Source organism: Mandrillus leucophaeus, unplaced genomic scaffold (genome assembly GCF_000951045.1).
Source record: "Mandrillus leucophaeus isolate KB7577 unplaced genomic scaffold, Mleu.le_1.0 Scaffold1312, whole genome shotgun sequence".
Lineage (NCBI taxonomy): Eukaryota > Metazoa > Chordata > Mammalia > Primates > Cercopithecidae > Mandrillus > Mandrillus leucophaeus.
The window spans coordinates 384,470-400,768 of NW_012101269.1; the positions used below are offsets into that span (position 1 = coordinate 384,470).

Genomic DNA, 16,299 nt, shown 5'->3' on the forward strand with positions numbered 1-16,299 from the left:
TGATTAAGTTAAGAATAAGAATCTTGAGACAGGGAAATTAACCTGGATTATCTCAGTGGGTCCAATGTCATCACAAGGTCTTTACAAGAGGAAGGCAGGAGGATCAGAGTTAGTAGAAGGAGATCTGATGATGGAAGTAAAAGTCTGGAGTGGTGCAAGGAAGTGGTCATGGAAAGCAAGGAGCCTTTAGAAGCTGAAACAGTCCAGTAATCACTCTTCCCGATGTCTCTGAAAGGAACACGGCCCTGTTGTGACATTCACTTTAGACTTCTGAGAATAAATCTGTGCTTTTTCAGGCACTAAGTTTGTGGTAATTTGTTACAGCACTAGTAGGAAACTAATAGGTTCTTTTTAGTGAATTACATCAGGAGATGCTCTGTGTCAGCCCTTCCCACCATTTGTACATATGTATGCAAAATGATACCTTTTATGGCTATCAGCCAACTTCTTTCCTCAGTGTAACGCTGTAGGGAACAAGAAGACTATTAAGATCTCTGTAGAGACTGGGTACGGTGGCTCACATCTATAATCCCAACACTTTGAGAGGCCAAGGTGAGAGGATCACTTGATGTTAGGAGTTCGAGACCTGCTTGGCCAACGTGGTGAAACTCCACTCTACTACAATACAAAAATTAACTGGGAGTGGTGGTGTGTACCTGTAGTCTTAGCTACTTGGGAGGCCAAGGCAGAAGAATGGCTTGAACCCAGGAGGCAGAGGCTGCAGTGAGCCAAGATCACACTAGCCTGGGCAACAGATCAAGACTATGTCTCATAAATAAATAAATAAATAAATAAATAAAATCTCCGTAGAGTGTATTATGGCCGAAGGCAGTCAAACTGATATAGCCTTGAGGCAAGATTGTGAAGTTTTACTCTTAGTCATACCAGATAAAAAGAATTTGCTTCTGATGTTTGTTGCAAATTAGTGTAGAGAAAAAATATTTGCCAGCTCACTAGCTGCATGCCACTTATCAGGGAGTTGTGCTGATTTATTTTAGTAAAGTTACTATATCTAGAAGAGCAGCTGCAATTGGAGTTGCTTCCTGATCAAGTTTATAATCTACAGCCATTCTCTAAGATCCTTTTGCAAATGCCAATCATGTGACTTAAATTAGAATAACAGAGCTGTCAACATCTCTACATCTTTTAAGATTTTTATGATGAGGTTAACCTCTACAGTTCTCTCAGAAACCCAGTATTTTTATGATTTACTAACATAGTAGAAAATAGATTCCATAGGTTTTCACTTGGCCCTTCCTATAATAATGATCTTTACTCAGATGGTCAGATATCCAATGTGGGGTATCTGCCAGTTGCCAATACATCTTTTTTTTCAATTTTTTATTCAGGAACCAGAGAAATAATGATGGACTTACTTGGCCAAAATTCAATATATTACCTCAGGGGTCCCCAACCCCCAGGCCGCCTGATCAGTACCAGTTTGTGACCTGTTAGGAACCGGGCCACAGAGCAGAAGATGAGTGGCTGATGAGTGAGCATTATCACCAAAGCTCCACCTCCTGTCAGATCAACAGCAGTGTTAGATTCTCATAGGATCATGAACCCTATTGTGAACTGTGCATGCGAGGAATCTAGGTTGCACACTCTTTATGATAATCTAATGCCTCATGATATGAGGAGGAACAGTTTCATCCCAAAACCACCAACCCCCCACCCCACTTACATGGAAAAATTGTCTTCCATGAAACCGGTCCTTAGTGCCAAAAAGATTGGGGACCATTGTATCACCCGACCTCCATAAGCCACTACCGTGACTGGTGAACCAAAGTGGTGATTGGATCCTCAACAGGCAGTATTTAGTAATTCCTAAAAGATCTGGGTTCTCCTTTTCTCCATGTATAGTTATCTTATTAAATAGCCACAGGTCCCTTTACAGAAAGCTTAGAAGAATCTTTACGGTGTATACTTGTGACAGAGCAACAGAGAAGATTCTCAAGGAGACCTGACCTCTCAGCACTCAAAGGACTTGGACTGTGAACTGGCTTAGGTGTGGAGACTAGGTTAAAGACCCCTGTCTTTGTTGAGATGACCAAAGTCAGGTTTCCGACCAACAGAACTGGAATTTTTCCTGTTATGTAAAGCAAAATTTTAGTGAGCTGCTTCTCTATTTATATTTTTATTTATTTATTTATTTATTTTTTGAGACGGCCTCACTCTGTCACCCAGGCTAGAGTGCAGTGGCATGATCTTGACTCACTGCAACCTCCGCCTCCCAGGTGCCTCAGCCTCCCAAGTAGCTGTGATTACAGATGTGCACTATACACACCAATATACTAATTTTTGTATTTTTAATAGAGACGGGGTTTTACCATGTTGGCCAGGCTGGTCTCAAACTCCTGACCTCAGGTGATCCTCCTGCCTCAGCCTCTCAAAGTGCTGGGAATACAGATGTGAGTCACTGCGCCCAGCCTCTATTGATTTCTTCAAGATTAACTGGCCACTACAAAGTCTTCTGAGTCAGAAGAATTCTGACCACCACTGTGTCCCTGTTGCCTATTACAATAAAAGTACCCACTTTGTCATATGTGATAAAGCATTGCCAGTTGACCACTTCTATCCCAGGACTCTTAACAATCTCAATGAAATCAGAGAGCCCATCTTAATGGTGGCATCTCCCACTGCAATCACAGGGTGATAGGGTACAGATATAGTTCAAGCTGTTAAGGATGCTGCTGCTCCTCCCACTAATGTATTAATGCCACGGGGAAGAAGAAATTGCTACCTGAACCCCATTAAGGGATGAAGTATAGGGGTTGGTGGGTGTGTAAGGCACAAATGATAAATCTTTTTCAGCATTCCTATATCTCCAAACCTTTGGCTTCCTTTCTCTTTGAGCTGGGAAAGATCTAATATCTCACCCTCATAAGACATAGCCCAAGTTTTAATCAATCCACCAAATACACTTTTATCACTACTTCCAGCTGTACTGTAGAGTATCTGGCAGGAGAACTCATCAATAAATTAGACACAACCCAAGGTTATATTCCATACTCCTTGATCTACACATTCTGCCAATTTGAATTACATAAATTAGCAAAACCTTGCAATTATCTTGGCGTATAAGCTATTTCCTCCCAGGTCAGACTTCACACTTGCCGCCATCCAAATTTGCTGAGATTGAAGTCTATTTATGGGTCTGGGAGCAACATAAGGTCATGGTGGTAAGACTTTTTGAGTTTTATTTTGTTTTTAATGAATACATAATAATCTCACATATTTATATGGTATAGTGTAATGTTTTGGTACATGTATACGTTGTGTAATGATCAAATCATGGTAATTAACATGTCCGTCACCTCAAACACTTGACATTTCCGCGTGGTGAAAACATTCAAAATCCTTTCTTTTAACTGTTTTGAAATATGCAATACATTATTGTGAAATACAGTCCCCCTACTGTGCAACAGAACACCAGAACTTATCCCTCCTATCTAACTGTTAACCAACCTCTTTCCATGCCCTCCTCCTCCCTCCCCTCCCCAGCCTCCAGTAACCACTGGTTTCCTCTCTACTTCTATGAGATCAACTTTTTAGATTCCACATGTATGAGACCATGTGGTATTTGTTTTTCTGTGTTTGGCTTATTTCACTTAACATAATGTCCTCTATGTTCATCCATGTTGTTGCAAATGACAGGAGTTCATCCTTTTAATTGCTGAATAGTATTCCATTGTGCATATATACCACATTTTTTGTATCCATTCATCTGTTGATGGACACTTACATTGGTTCCATATCTTGGCTGTTACAAATAGTGCTGTAATAAAGATGGGAGTGCAGATATCTCTTCGACATGCTGATTTCATTTCCTTTGGATATATACTCAATAGTGGAATTGCTGAGTCATATGGTAGTTCTATAAAAAAGAACCTCCATACTGTTGTTTGTAATGGCTGTACTAATTTACATTTCCACCAACAGTATATAAGAGTTCTCCTTTCTCCATATCCTCACCAGCATTTATTTTTTATTTTTGACAACAGTCATTCTAACTGAAGTGAGGTGATATTTCATTCTGCTTTTGATTTACATTTCCTTGATAATTAGTGATGTGGGACCCTTTTTCATATATTCTTTAGCCTTATGTGTCTTCTTTTGAGAAATATATATTCAGATATTTGCCCATCAGATTTATTTTTTTGTTATTGACTTTTTTGAGTTTCTTATATATTCTGGATACTAAGCCCTTATAAGATACATAGTTTGTAAATATTTTCTCCCATTCTATAGGTTGTCTCTTCACTCTGTTGATTACTTTCTTTGTTGTGCAGAAGCTTTTTAGTTTGATGAAATCCCATTTGTCTATTCTTACTTTTGTTGCCTATGCTTTTGGGGTCTTGTTCAAAATATCCTTGCCTCGATCAAAATAATGAAGTGTTTCCCCTATGTTTTTTTCCTCTATGTTTCATAGTTTCCATTGGGGTGGGTTTTGAGGATAATGAGCATCTAATTAAGGTTATTAAAATTTCTTCAAGCAAGAGAAGACTAACTTCCTCAGATACAAAAGGGAAGACTGTTCCCACTATCAAGGAAGAGTCACAGTGAGTCAGGTTTCAATATCTGAGATAGCTGAGTCCATCCAGATTTACCCATCCTCATGGATCCATTACTTTCCAATGGATCCATGGGGGCTCAAAGTTTCACATGAGAAACTTGGGGAGGCTATGACACTTCTGCAACCTATAGAATTAAATCTTGTGTTTGGTTTTTGAAAGTATTGACCTTCTGGCTACAAAATTAGAGACTTTTTTAGGGCTCTCTCACCATGATTCAAGCTTAGTGTTTAAACATCTGAGTTTGTCATTCTCTTGAACTGCTTGAATACACTCACCCACACCCCCTACCCACCCCCCAACGCACACATATCATAGTCCTTGCAGAACTTACTACTAAGTAACTGCCATAGAGTTAAGTGTATGAGACACTTGGTACCCTGAGGCACTTGCTGCACTAGACACACCAGTCCAATCAATCACAAATAATAATTTTACTATGATGACACTGAATTTCATAAATTACCAGCATCTCATTTCCCAAGGTCAGAATCTCAGCACTGAACTCAAGTCCAAGGAATTACCAAACCAATGCCAAAATTCCATCTTCAAAGGACTATGTCCTGAGACAATATTGATTCCAATTTCTGATTCAATTCAGTCAGAAGGTCAAAATCACAAGTAATTTTTTTTTTTTTTTTTTTTTTTTTACGGAGTTTTGCTCTGGTTGACCAGGATGGAGTGCAATGGCACAATCTTGGCTCACTGCAACCTCCGCCTCCCGGGTTCAAACGATTCTCCTGCCTCAGCCTCCCGAGTAGCTGGGATTACAGGCGTGCGCCACTATGCCCAGCTAATTTTGTATTTTTGGTAGAGATGGGGTTTCTCCATGTTGGTCAGGCTGGTCTTGAACTCTCGACCTCAGGTGATCCGCCCGCCTTGACCTCCCAAAGTGCTGGTATTACAGGCATGAGCCACCGTGCCTGGCCAGAGGTCAAAATCACAAGTAATTTTAACAGAAAAGATTCAATATGAAAAACTGTCAATTAGGTATAAAAATTGTTCACTGGGTACATTTAAAAGCAAAAAAGTAAACACAAAAGTATCACTAGGGTAGAAACTGCAGGAAGCAGCTACCACCTCTAGAGTTGGGGGAATAAGGTATCTGGTTGGAGTTAAACTTAAAAGTTTGAATGAGTGGCCCCTTGGACCTGTAGCCCACACCTTTGAGGAGGAAGCACAGCTCAACTGATGCTAGAGTCTCTAGTCTCCAAAAAGGAGCATGTTGGGATTGGGACTAAGACTTCTGAAAAACAAACCTGTTCCATAAATCTGTTGTGGTTTTTGAGATGCACCACCACCCTAATAAGGATGCTCAATATATTAACCAAAGAATGTTCCAGAACTTGAATTTGTTCATAAAGCAAATGCCAACTATGGGTACAAAGAAGAACTAACTAGAGAATTATCTTTTCTAATCAACAATAGAAGCATGATTACAAATAGGGCTAAGTTTTATGTGATGTGTGAGTCTTTGGAGATGATTGCTATTATATCCAGTGGGAAAAAAGTGTTTCAAGTAATTAGCATTTTATTTTTATCTATGCATAACTTCTTTACTCCATAAGTACCCTTAAAGACCAAAAGTTGTTTTGCATTTCTCGTCCACTTGAGTTTTTAAGGATTATCATTCTAAATGTTGGGCATTTTTAAAAGTGATATAACAAAGTAAGAGGAGTGATAGCCCTAAGTGACAATTAGAAAAAACTACTCTCACAACCTCCAATGCTTGATAGCATGGCCCAAGATATCACCATCTTTCCTTTGAGTTAATGATTTAGCCTCTTAAATGTTTACCATTCCTACACACTTGTCTTTTTTAGTCTATTCTTAACACACCCATCAGAGTGATCATGTTATGGGAAGAGCTAAGTCACTGTATGGTCACATCTTTGCTCAAAACTTCCTGATGGCTTTCCATCTTGCAGAATATAAGATGTATTTGCTGTTCTCATGCTTCTGTGAAGAAATACACAAGAGTGAGTAATTTATAAAGAAAAGAGGTTTAATTGACTCACAGTTCCGCAGGGTTGGGGAGGCATCAGGAAACTTATAGTCGTGGCACAAGGCACCTCTTCACAGGGTGGCAGGAGAGAATGAGTGCAAGGCAGGGAATACCAAATGCTTATACAACCATCAGATCTTGTGAGACTTATTCAATATCGTGAGAACAGCATGGGGGAAACCACCCCCATGATTCAATTACATCTACCTGGTACCATTCTTAAAACATGGGGATTATTACAATTCAAGGTGAAACCTGGATGGGGACACATAGCCAAACCATATCATTCCACCCCCGCCCCTCCCAAATCTCATGTCTTCACATTTCAAAACACAATCATGCCCTTCCAACAGTCCCCCAAAATCTTAACTCATTCTAGCATTTACTCAAAAGTCCAAGTTGAAAGTCTCATCTGAGACAAGGCAAGTCCTTTCCACTTATAAGCCTGTAAAATCAAAAGCAAGTTAGTTTATTCCAAGATACAATGGGGGTAAAGGCACTGGGTAAATGTTCCCACTCCAAATGGGAGAAATAGGCTGAAACAAAGAGGCTACAGCCCCCATGTAAGTCCGAAATCCAATAGGGCAGTCATTAAAACTTAAAATTCCAAAATGATCTCCTTTGACTGCATGTCTCACATCCAGGTCACCATGATGCAAGAGGTGAGCTCCCACAACCTTGGGCAGCTCCACCCCTGTGGCCATGCAGGGCACAGCCCTATTCCAGGTTGCTTTCACAGGGGGCACTAAGTGCCTGTGGCTTTTCTAGGTGCACAGTGCAAGTTATTGGTGGATCTACCATGCAGGGGTCTGGGGTTTGGGGTCTGGGGTCTGGAGGATGGTGGCTCTCTTCTCACAGCTCTAATAGGCAGTGCCCCCGTGGGGACTCTCTGCGGGGTCTGCAACCCTGCATTTCCCATCCTCACTGCCATAGCAGAGGTTCTCCATGATGGCTCTGTCCCTGCAGCAGACTTCTATCTGTACATTCAGGCATTTCCACCCATGCTTTGAAATTTAGGTGGAGGTTCCCAAACCTCAGTTCTTGACTTCTGTGCATCCACAGGCCCAACATTACATGGAAGCTGCCAGGGCTTGGAGCTTTCACCCTCTGAAGCTGGACTGAGCTGTACTCTAACCCCTTTTAGCTGTGGTGTGGTTAGAGTGGCTGGTATGCAGGGCACCAAGTCCCAAGGCTGCACACAGCAAGGGGGCCCTGGACCCAGCCCAGGACACGATTTTTCCCTCTTAGGGCTCTGGGCCTGTGATGGGAGGGGCTGCCGTGAAAATCTCTGGCATGCCCTGGAGACATTTTCCCCATTGTCTTGATGATTAACATTTGGTTCCTGTTTACTTATGTAAATTTCCGCAGCAGGCTTGAATTTCTCCTCAGATAATGGGTTTTTCTTTTCCATTGCATCGTCCGGCTGCAAATTTTCCAAACTTTCCTCCTCTGCTTCCTCTTCAATGCTTTGCCACTTTGAAATTTCTTCCACCAGCTACCCTAAATCATCTGTTTCAAGTTCAAAGTTCCACAGATCTCTAGGGCAAGGGCGAAATGCCATCAGTCTCTTTGCTAAAGCATAGCAAGAACCACCTTTGCCCCCATTCCCAAGAAGTTCCTCATCTCTATCTGAGACCACCTCAGCCTGGACCTTATTGTCCATATTACCATCAGTATTTTGGTCAAAATCATTCAACAAGTTTCTAGGAACTTTCAATTTTCCCACCTTTCTGTCTTCTTCTGAGCCCTCCAAATTGTTCCAACCTCTGCCTGTTACCCAGTTCCAAATCGCTTCCAAATTTGTTAGTATCTTTACAGCAGCGCCCCATTCTATGGATACCAATTTACCGTATTAGTCCATTCTCACGCCACTATAAAAAAGTGCCCAAGACTGGGTAATATATAAAGGAAAGAGGTTTAATTGACACACAGTTCCATATCGCTGCGGAGGCCTCATGAAACTTACAATCATGGTGGAAGGCATCTCTTCACAGGGCGGCAGGAGAGAGAATGCCAGATTTTTATAGAACCACCAGATCTCTTCAGACTTACTCATTATCATGAGAACAGCATGGGAGAAACCTCCCCTGTGATCCAATTACCTCCAACTGGTCCTGCCCTTGACAAGTGGGGATTATTACAATTCAAGATGAGATGTGGGTGGGGACACACAGCCAAACCATACCATCAGGCAAAGTTGGAGTAATAACATTCAAGGTCTCAAGACTGACATATGTTCCCTCCATCCCTAGATGCAATGACTGCTACCTCTCTGACTCTGTCTTCTACTCCCCTTCCTCTCACTCTGTCCTCACCACACTAGTTTCTTTGTTGTAATTCAGGGCATTTGCCCTTGCAGTTCCATCTCCCTGGAATGCTCTCCTCAGACAGCTACATGGCTGTCTCTCTCACCTCCTTCAGACTTTTACTCAAATATTGTCTTTTCAATGAGACTTTTCCTATGGTTCTAATTAAAATTTCAACACATACACGATATTCTCCTTATGTCCTTCCTACTTTATTGTCTAATTCCTCCCACTAACATTTGGGTTCCTTAAGGGCAGAGCTTTCCATTCCTTTTATTCATTTCTAGATTCTCAGCATCTTCCAGATACCTGATTCATAGTAGGTCATTAACAAATATTCACCAAATTAATAGCTACATGAATGAATGATATAAATAAAATAAACCTGGACTTTATATCTAATTGTTGGCTGATTAGAAACAAGCCTCTCTTCATCTCTTTTTACTTGATTTATTCCTCTGTAAACTAAGGTCATAATACTCCATCAAACTCATGGCTTTCACCATTGATTGTGAATTCATGACATTTCTTAATCAAAAGCATTGAGAGAGGAGATGTTTATAATTAGAGAAAAAATTCAAAATTTTGATCTGGGAGTCAAAAGACCTGGGTTGAAGACATGGAAAAGAGATCTTTGCATTTCATATTAACATAACCATAATTTCCCTTTCTACCTCATAAGATTTTTGTGAACTTTGAAGGAGAGCAGGGAACATAGTAAGTATACAGTCAATATTTGTTTAAATCCTATTTTCTCCCCTATTAGCCAGGCCAAAAAGAGAAAAAATGTTATAGTGATAATGCTAACAACATCAAGAGGAGCTATTCTTACTTTGTCTCTGGGTGGTTACCTTAGTTGTAAGATACTAAGCTTTTGGTGGATTTAGTACACATAGGCTGATTTGTTTAACTCAGTTTCATCTTCATTGACTCTACCCACACCTTGGCCATACCTGACTATCAATGAAGGCTGTGTCAACTCATGCCTTTCTCGTACTACTTTTAAAAGCAGTCTAAAGTTCAGTATCTGATGACAATTCATTCAGTGATACTATTCTGCCACTAAATTACTTTTACCATTAATTAACTCTGTAAAGGCTAAAAGATTTACAATACTTGATCATTAACCTTCGGGAGCTCATAGCATATTGGATTTATATAAAAAGAAGTGCATAATACATTGACTAATTAGAATAGGGTCCTCTTAAGACAGTTAGCTGATTATTTGTAACAAGTTTCTATATGCCACATAAGAGGCACAACAGGATATGTTAATCAGATGTCCTTTTAAAAAAATCCATAAAGACACATTACAAAAAATTCAATTCCATTTGTAGTCACTTTTCCCATTATTGATTATAAGATGACAACAGTAGACTTTCAATGCACTTTGCACAAGTGATTGACATTTGTTTGTCTGGCAAAGTCAAGTCAGTCTCCATTCTCTGGCCAATACAGCAGAGTGGAGGTGGAGTGAGAGAAACTGCATAAATGTCAGAAGCTGTGGGAGACCAGAGGGACAGGCTAAAAGTACAAAGATAACATTTAGAGAAACTTTTCCCACATTTTTATCTTTTTAATATTAAATTACAATTAAAAAATGAAAAAAATTACCTCTTAGCAGACTCTGACAACTATAATAATCCTGTGCATTTGCACACATTTATGTACTTAGAGCTGCACAAAACCCATGAAATAACCAGAGCAGTTATTATTCCCATTTTACAGGCAAGAAAACAGAGGCATGGAAATGACAGTTGGCTGGTTAAATTTGTGTATTGGAAAAAGACAAGAGTTTGTGTTTATGTTAGGAGGGACTCGGAGAGCAGTATGTTTTGGGGGAGTAACCCAGGAGAACCTTAGCTTTTGTGATCCCCAGAAGTAATCTCCTAGGAAAAACACTTTGCCTGGAGAATTTAACAATAGTAAACTAAACAATGTTCCAGGAATAAACATTGGGTCTATTTTTAGTCCAGTGGTATGCACAAGGCTAGAGTAAGCCTGAAGGAATGTTTTGTGTGATGGAGAATAAACTGAACTTATTTGGTGCTGTTGCCTTTTGTCCAAGCCCTTGTCCTAGAGTCCCCAGGACCATTTATGCTTATTAGTCCTCCTTTATCTGGTGCCCTGAGAAGAAACAAGTGGTAAAAAAAAAAAAAAAAAAAAAAAAAAAAAAAAAAAAAGGCTAAATAGGACATGTTCTTATCTTCAGGGTTAAAATTGTTACTTCATTCAAAACAATTGGGAAATAGCAGTCCTTTCACCTTTCCTTGTTATCACTATATGTGCAGAAGTAAAGTACTCCTACTACTACAGTAGTTGCTAGAACCCAAATAATGTAGTTTCTGTATTTAAGAGTAAAATCGGAGAGGCTGATATGCAAAGAAAATAAACCAAAAAAACCCAGAAGTTATGAGACCTGGACTATAGAGACATTTTTTCCCTCTAATTGTATACCCTTGGGTGATTAATTTACTTTTATTAGTACTCCATTGCTTTGTTTTATTTTCTTGTGAAATGTAAAGATGGCGGGGGTGGGGAAGGATGGGCACTGAACTAAGTGATTGCTTATACTTGATATAGCACTCTAATTCTTTGAGAGTTTTTTTGCTAGAAGGCTATGGGATGAAGATTGGTCAATTGTCCATTTAAAGTAGAAGCAATTTTCTGAATTGCTTATTTGTGATGAGCAGAGACACACAACCTTAGTGTCTCTTCATTCATTGTTCATAGTCAATGAGTTTCCTGTGCCTTCTGAAGCAAATAATGTATATCTGATACATTTCTGGCATTCCGTTCACCGCACTCTTAAAGATAAGTATAAACTTTTTGTAGGAGATGTAGTTATATACACAGTAAGTCTGGGTGAAATATTGGCTGTGGTTTGAAGTTTGCATATATATTAGTGTAGATTGCTTCTTCAGAGATTAGGAAATCTCTCAAGGAGGAAATGTCTCAAGGAGGAAAGGGAGTCAAGTAACAGGTAGAAATGAATGTTATTAAACAGAAGACACGCCCAGGTACAGAACCCTGTCTCTTCAATCTGTTAATATGATGTGCCTTCTATTTCATTAACTTATCAATCAATATAATAGTGTGTTACATACATTAAATATTGTAAGAATTCTAAAGAGGGAGATGTGCATGTGGGCTAGGGTCATCAGAACAGGTTTCAGAGAAGAGATAATTCTACAAGGAATTTGAAGATAAGCAGAAAATGCATAGACAGAGAAAATAAGAACGATTTTTCCAGTATGAAGGATAGTATAGACCAAAATTTTAAAAAAACAGAGTATCTCTTTTAAAACCATTGTATATTGATCAAATTTAGAAAATTTAACATCAAGAGAATAATATTATTTACCATTCAGCCTATGTTCAAATTTTATGTCGTCTGTATCATTTTTTTCCTCTTATTCAAGATCCAATCCAAAATCAATTTCATTATTGTCATGACTCTAATTCCTCAACCTTTATGATGCTGACATTTTTGGAGACCAAAGGTCAATTTTTAGGATTTCCTTGAATTTGGATTTTTAAAAAGTATTTCTCCATGGTTAGATCTAATTATGAATCTTGAACAGGGGCACTACTTCAGTGATATTTTTTCTTCTCTGTGCATCATATCAGGAGGTACATGATTAATGACATTAACTTTGTGTCATTGTGTGTCTAGTCATTGATGACATTACTTTGACCACCTGATTAAAATGAGATCTATGGGGTTTTCCCATTTTTCTCTTTGTAATTAATGTGATCTGTAATAGGAGATGTTTTAAAATGATGTAAGCATCCTGTTCCTCATTAAACTTTCCCCAAATAGCTTTCCCATTCATTGAGCAGGCTATTCCTTTGCTTTAAAAATTTCCAGTGGGAGTAGGATTCTTTGGAAATTTCAATCTAAACAGACACATTATTTTAAAATAAATATTTAAATCAATAATCAGTGTCACATGCATCCGTGTTAAGAGACCAACAAACAGGCTTTGTGTGAGCAATAAAACTTTTTAATCACCTGGGTGCAGGTGGGCTGAGTCCAAAAAGAGAGTCAGCAAAGGGTGGTGGGATTATCATTAGTTCTTATATATTTGGGATAGGCGGTGGAGTTAGGAGCAGTTTTTGCGGGCAGGGGGTGGATCTTACAAAGTACATTCTCAAGGGCAGGGAGAATATTACAAAGTACCTTCTTAAAGGCAGGGAAGGATATTACAAAGTACCTTCTCAGGGTTGGGGAGGGTGTATTGTACAAAGTACATTCACAAGGGCAGGGGAATATCACAACGTACATTATCGCAAGGGCAGGGACAGCATATTTTCACAAAGTCAATTGATCAGTTAGGGCGGGGCAGGAACAGATCACAATGGTGGAATGTCATCAGTTAAGGCAGGAACTGGCTATTTTCACTTCTTTTGTGGATCTTCAGTTGCTTCAGGCCATCTGGATGTATACGTGCAGGTCACAGGGGATATGATGGCTTAGCTTGGACTCAGAGGCCTGACAATCAGAACTTATTCATTTCCAGTCCCTGAACCTTTGTTTCTGATTCTTGACCTACTGCTGGCTAGGACTTCAAACACAATGCTGAATAGAAGAGATAAGATCACATATCCTTTCCTTGTTTTTGATTTTAGAGAGAATGCATTCTATTAGCTGTAGAATTTTTATAGATGTTCTTTACCAGAGAAAATTTCTTTCTATTTCTATTTTTCTTAGTACTTCTTAATCATCAGTGGGCACTGGATTTTCAAATTTTTACACATCTATTGAGATGATTATATTTTTTCCCCCTGGAAAAATCTTCCATTCTTAGAATACAATCCACTTGGTACTGAAATATTTTCCATTTTATATATTGCCTGATTCAATTTTTCAATATTTTCTTAGAGATATTTGTACCTATAATTATGAGGAATAGTGAACTAATGCTTTTTTTTTCTTATAAGAAATGTACTTGTTTATTATTTACATCACAGTTTTGCTGATCTCATAAAACTAGACTTTAAGTGTTCCTTCCTCTTTTGTCTTGGGGAGTATTCATATGGAATGGTTTTATTCCTCCATAAAGATAATAGAATTTGTAAAGCCATCAAACCAGTTTTCTTTGATGAAAGATTTTTTATAACGAAGTCAATCTCTGCTTTCGTTATCTATTATTGTGTAATAAAACACACAAAAACTTAGTGGCCTAAAACAATAACAATCTATTATCTTTTCACACTTCTATGAATTGGCTGGTTTTGTCTGGGCTGCCTTCACCTGGAGGGTTGGCTGAGCTGTGAGCCCCAAGATGCCCCCACTTCCAAGTCTGTCAGTTGGCTCTGGCTAATGGCTCAGACTTTCTCTCTGTGTTTTCTTTCATCCTAGGAAACCTCAGGAAACTGTTCAAAAAGATTGGAGGTAGAAGATACAAGATATCACCGTGCCAGGCTTCAGAAATTGTACACCATCACTTCTGCCACATTTTGTTGATCGAAATGAGTCACAGAGACATCCCAGATTCAGGACAGGGGTACAAATTCTGCCTCCAAATAGGAGGAGGGGCATGCAGAATATGCGGAGTTGTTGCAACCATCTTTGAAAACAATCTACCACAGCCAATTCAGGCCAGAGTAATTCATATTCCCTCTACATTCTCATTCAATCAGAGCATCAGGCTTAAAATTCTTGATCTCATCATATAAATCTGGTCCAGATACTGATGAGGCACGTTGGATGTAGTTTCTCAAGCACATCTTTGATACCACTCCTCTTAATCTAGATACCTCTGAACAAAAATGACATCATCTCCTTCAATACCTACAATATGTAATGTTGAAAAAGTAGTAAGATATTGGCTACAAACACTCCCATTCAAAAGGTGAAGGACAAGAAACTCATGGAAGAACTGGTCTGTAGCAATTCTTACCTCCAGCCATGGACATGTTGCTAATTTCACCTTTCACAGTAGGGACTATTTCTCGATTAGGGCCCAGTTCTAATCCCTGAAAGTATTAATAGTTCCCTAACCCATGGTTCTTCTCATCTCTTGTTTTTCCCTATCTGGGTCTTTCTTGCTCTGGGTCTTGGTTCTACCCTCTGGAACATCTTTTTTCATAAGCAATGGCTGTATTGGCAGCTGAGTAGCTCTCTCAGCAAACTTTCAGCCTGTGGAAAGTTAGAAGCCAAGAAGTCTCTTTCATTTTGTAGTATCTCTGATGTTTTTAGTTTAATATAATACATCGCTGTTAAAACTTTGTGGGGGTTCTATTATCTATCAGGTTCATTTTACAAGACAAAATCCATTCCAACAATTCATTTTTCGGACAGGTTTCTCTCTACTTTAGACATCGTGTCAGGATAATGCCTTTAAAATTCTCAGGAGCTTTTTTGCCAAGCTAAGAGAGTCTAGCAAGCATAGCCATAAATCTTTTCAAGGATTTTAACAAAAGGTTTATAGTCTTGCCCTTGATTTGATCTAGATTCTGAGGCTATTTCTTACTTTGAGAATATTACATCAGTTAGGGAGATAGGAGATATGAAAAAGTTTCATCTTCCAATCCAGCATAATTGGGGCCCCTCCTATTTCTTCTAAATTTTATTTATAAATTGAATAGCTACTACTTTAAATTGCCTCTTTCTTCTCATACCTTATTCAGTCAAAACCACAAAGTACAACAAAATTTCCCAAAACACCTCATTGACACTTTCAACCTTCTGCTTGGATGACCTCTTCTCCTTGCCTCCTCACAGTTAATTATCCATACAAACGACAAAATAATCCTTATCAAGATCTACGGCAGTGGTCCACCATTACCTCAAGTGGTGTTTCTGAGCAAATTAGAAAAAAAATTGTTTCTTCCTCAAAATATACTGTTATATCAAGGAAAATTGTAATAAATATACATACCTATGATGACTATAAATGTGAATGGCAGCCCCTAAAATTGCACAGTGCAAATTCTGCATAACTAAACTACTGGCTTTGCCTTGTTCCAAACCTTCTGATGGCTTTCCTTCACAGTTAGAAAATTGTATGACCTATATGAATCTATAAAGAATATATAAATATCTCCTACAAACCAGTAATATAATAGGCAAAACCCTTGAACAAACTCTCTACAAAGAATGATATAAAAATGGCCAATGGGCTGGGGGCAGTGGCTCACGCCTGTAATCCCAGCACTTCGGGGTGCCCAGAGGGTGGCTCACGAGGTCAAGAGATCGAGACCATCCTGGACAACATGGTGAAACGCCGTCTCTACTGAAAATACAAAAACTACCTGGGCGTGGTGTCACATGCCTGTAATCCCAGCTACTTGCGAGGCTGAGGCAGGAGAATCACTTGAATCCAGGAGGCGGAGGTGGCAGTGAGCTGAGATCGCGCCACTGCACTTCAGCCTGGGCGGCAGATTGAGACCGTGTCAAAAAAAAAAA

The 16,299-nt window shown here is 39.2% G+C and overlaps 1 protein-coding gene across 1 annotated transcript in view; it reads right to left on the bottom strand.

Annotated features, from left to right (window-relative positions):
- The window catches only part of RGS5 (regulator of G-protein signaling 5), a 172,473-nt gene that overhangs the window by 72,703 nt on the left and 83,471 nt on the right, over positions 1-16,299 (bottom strand). The gene's annotated exons all lie outside the window — the stretch shown is intronic.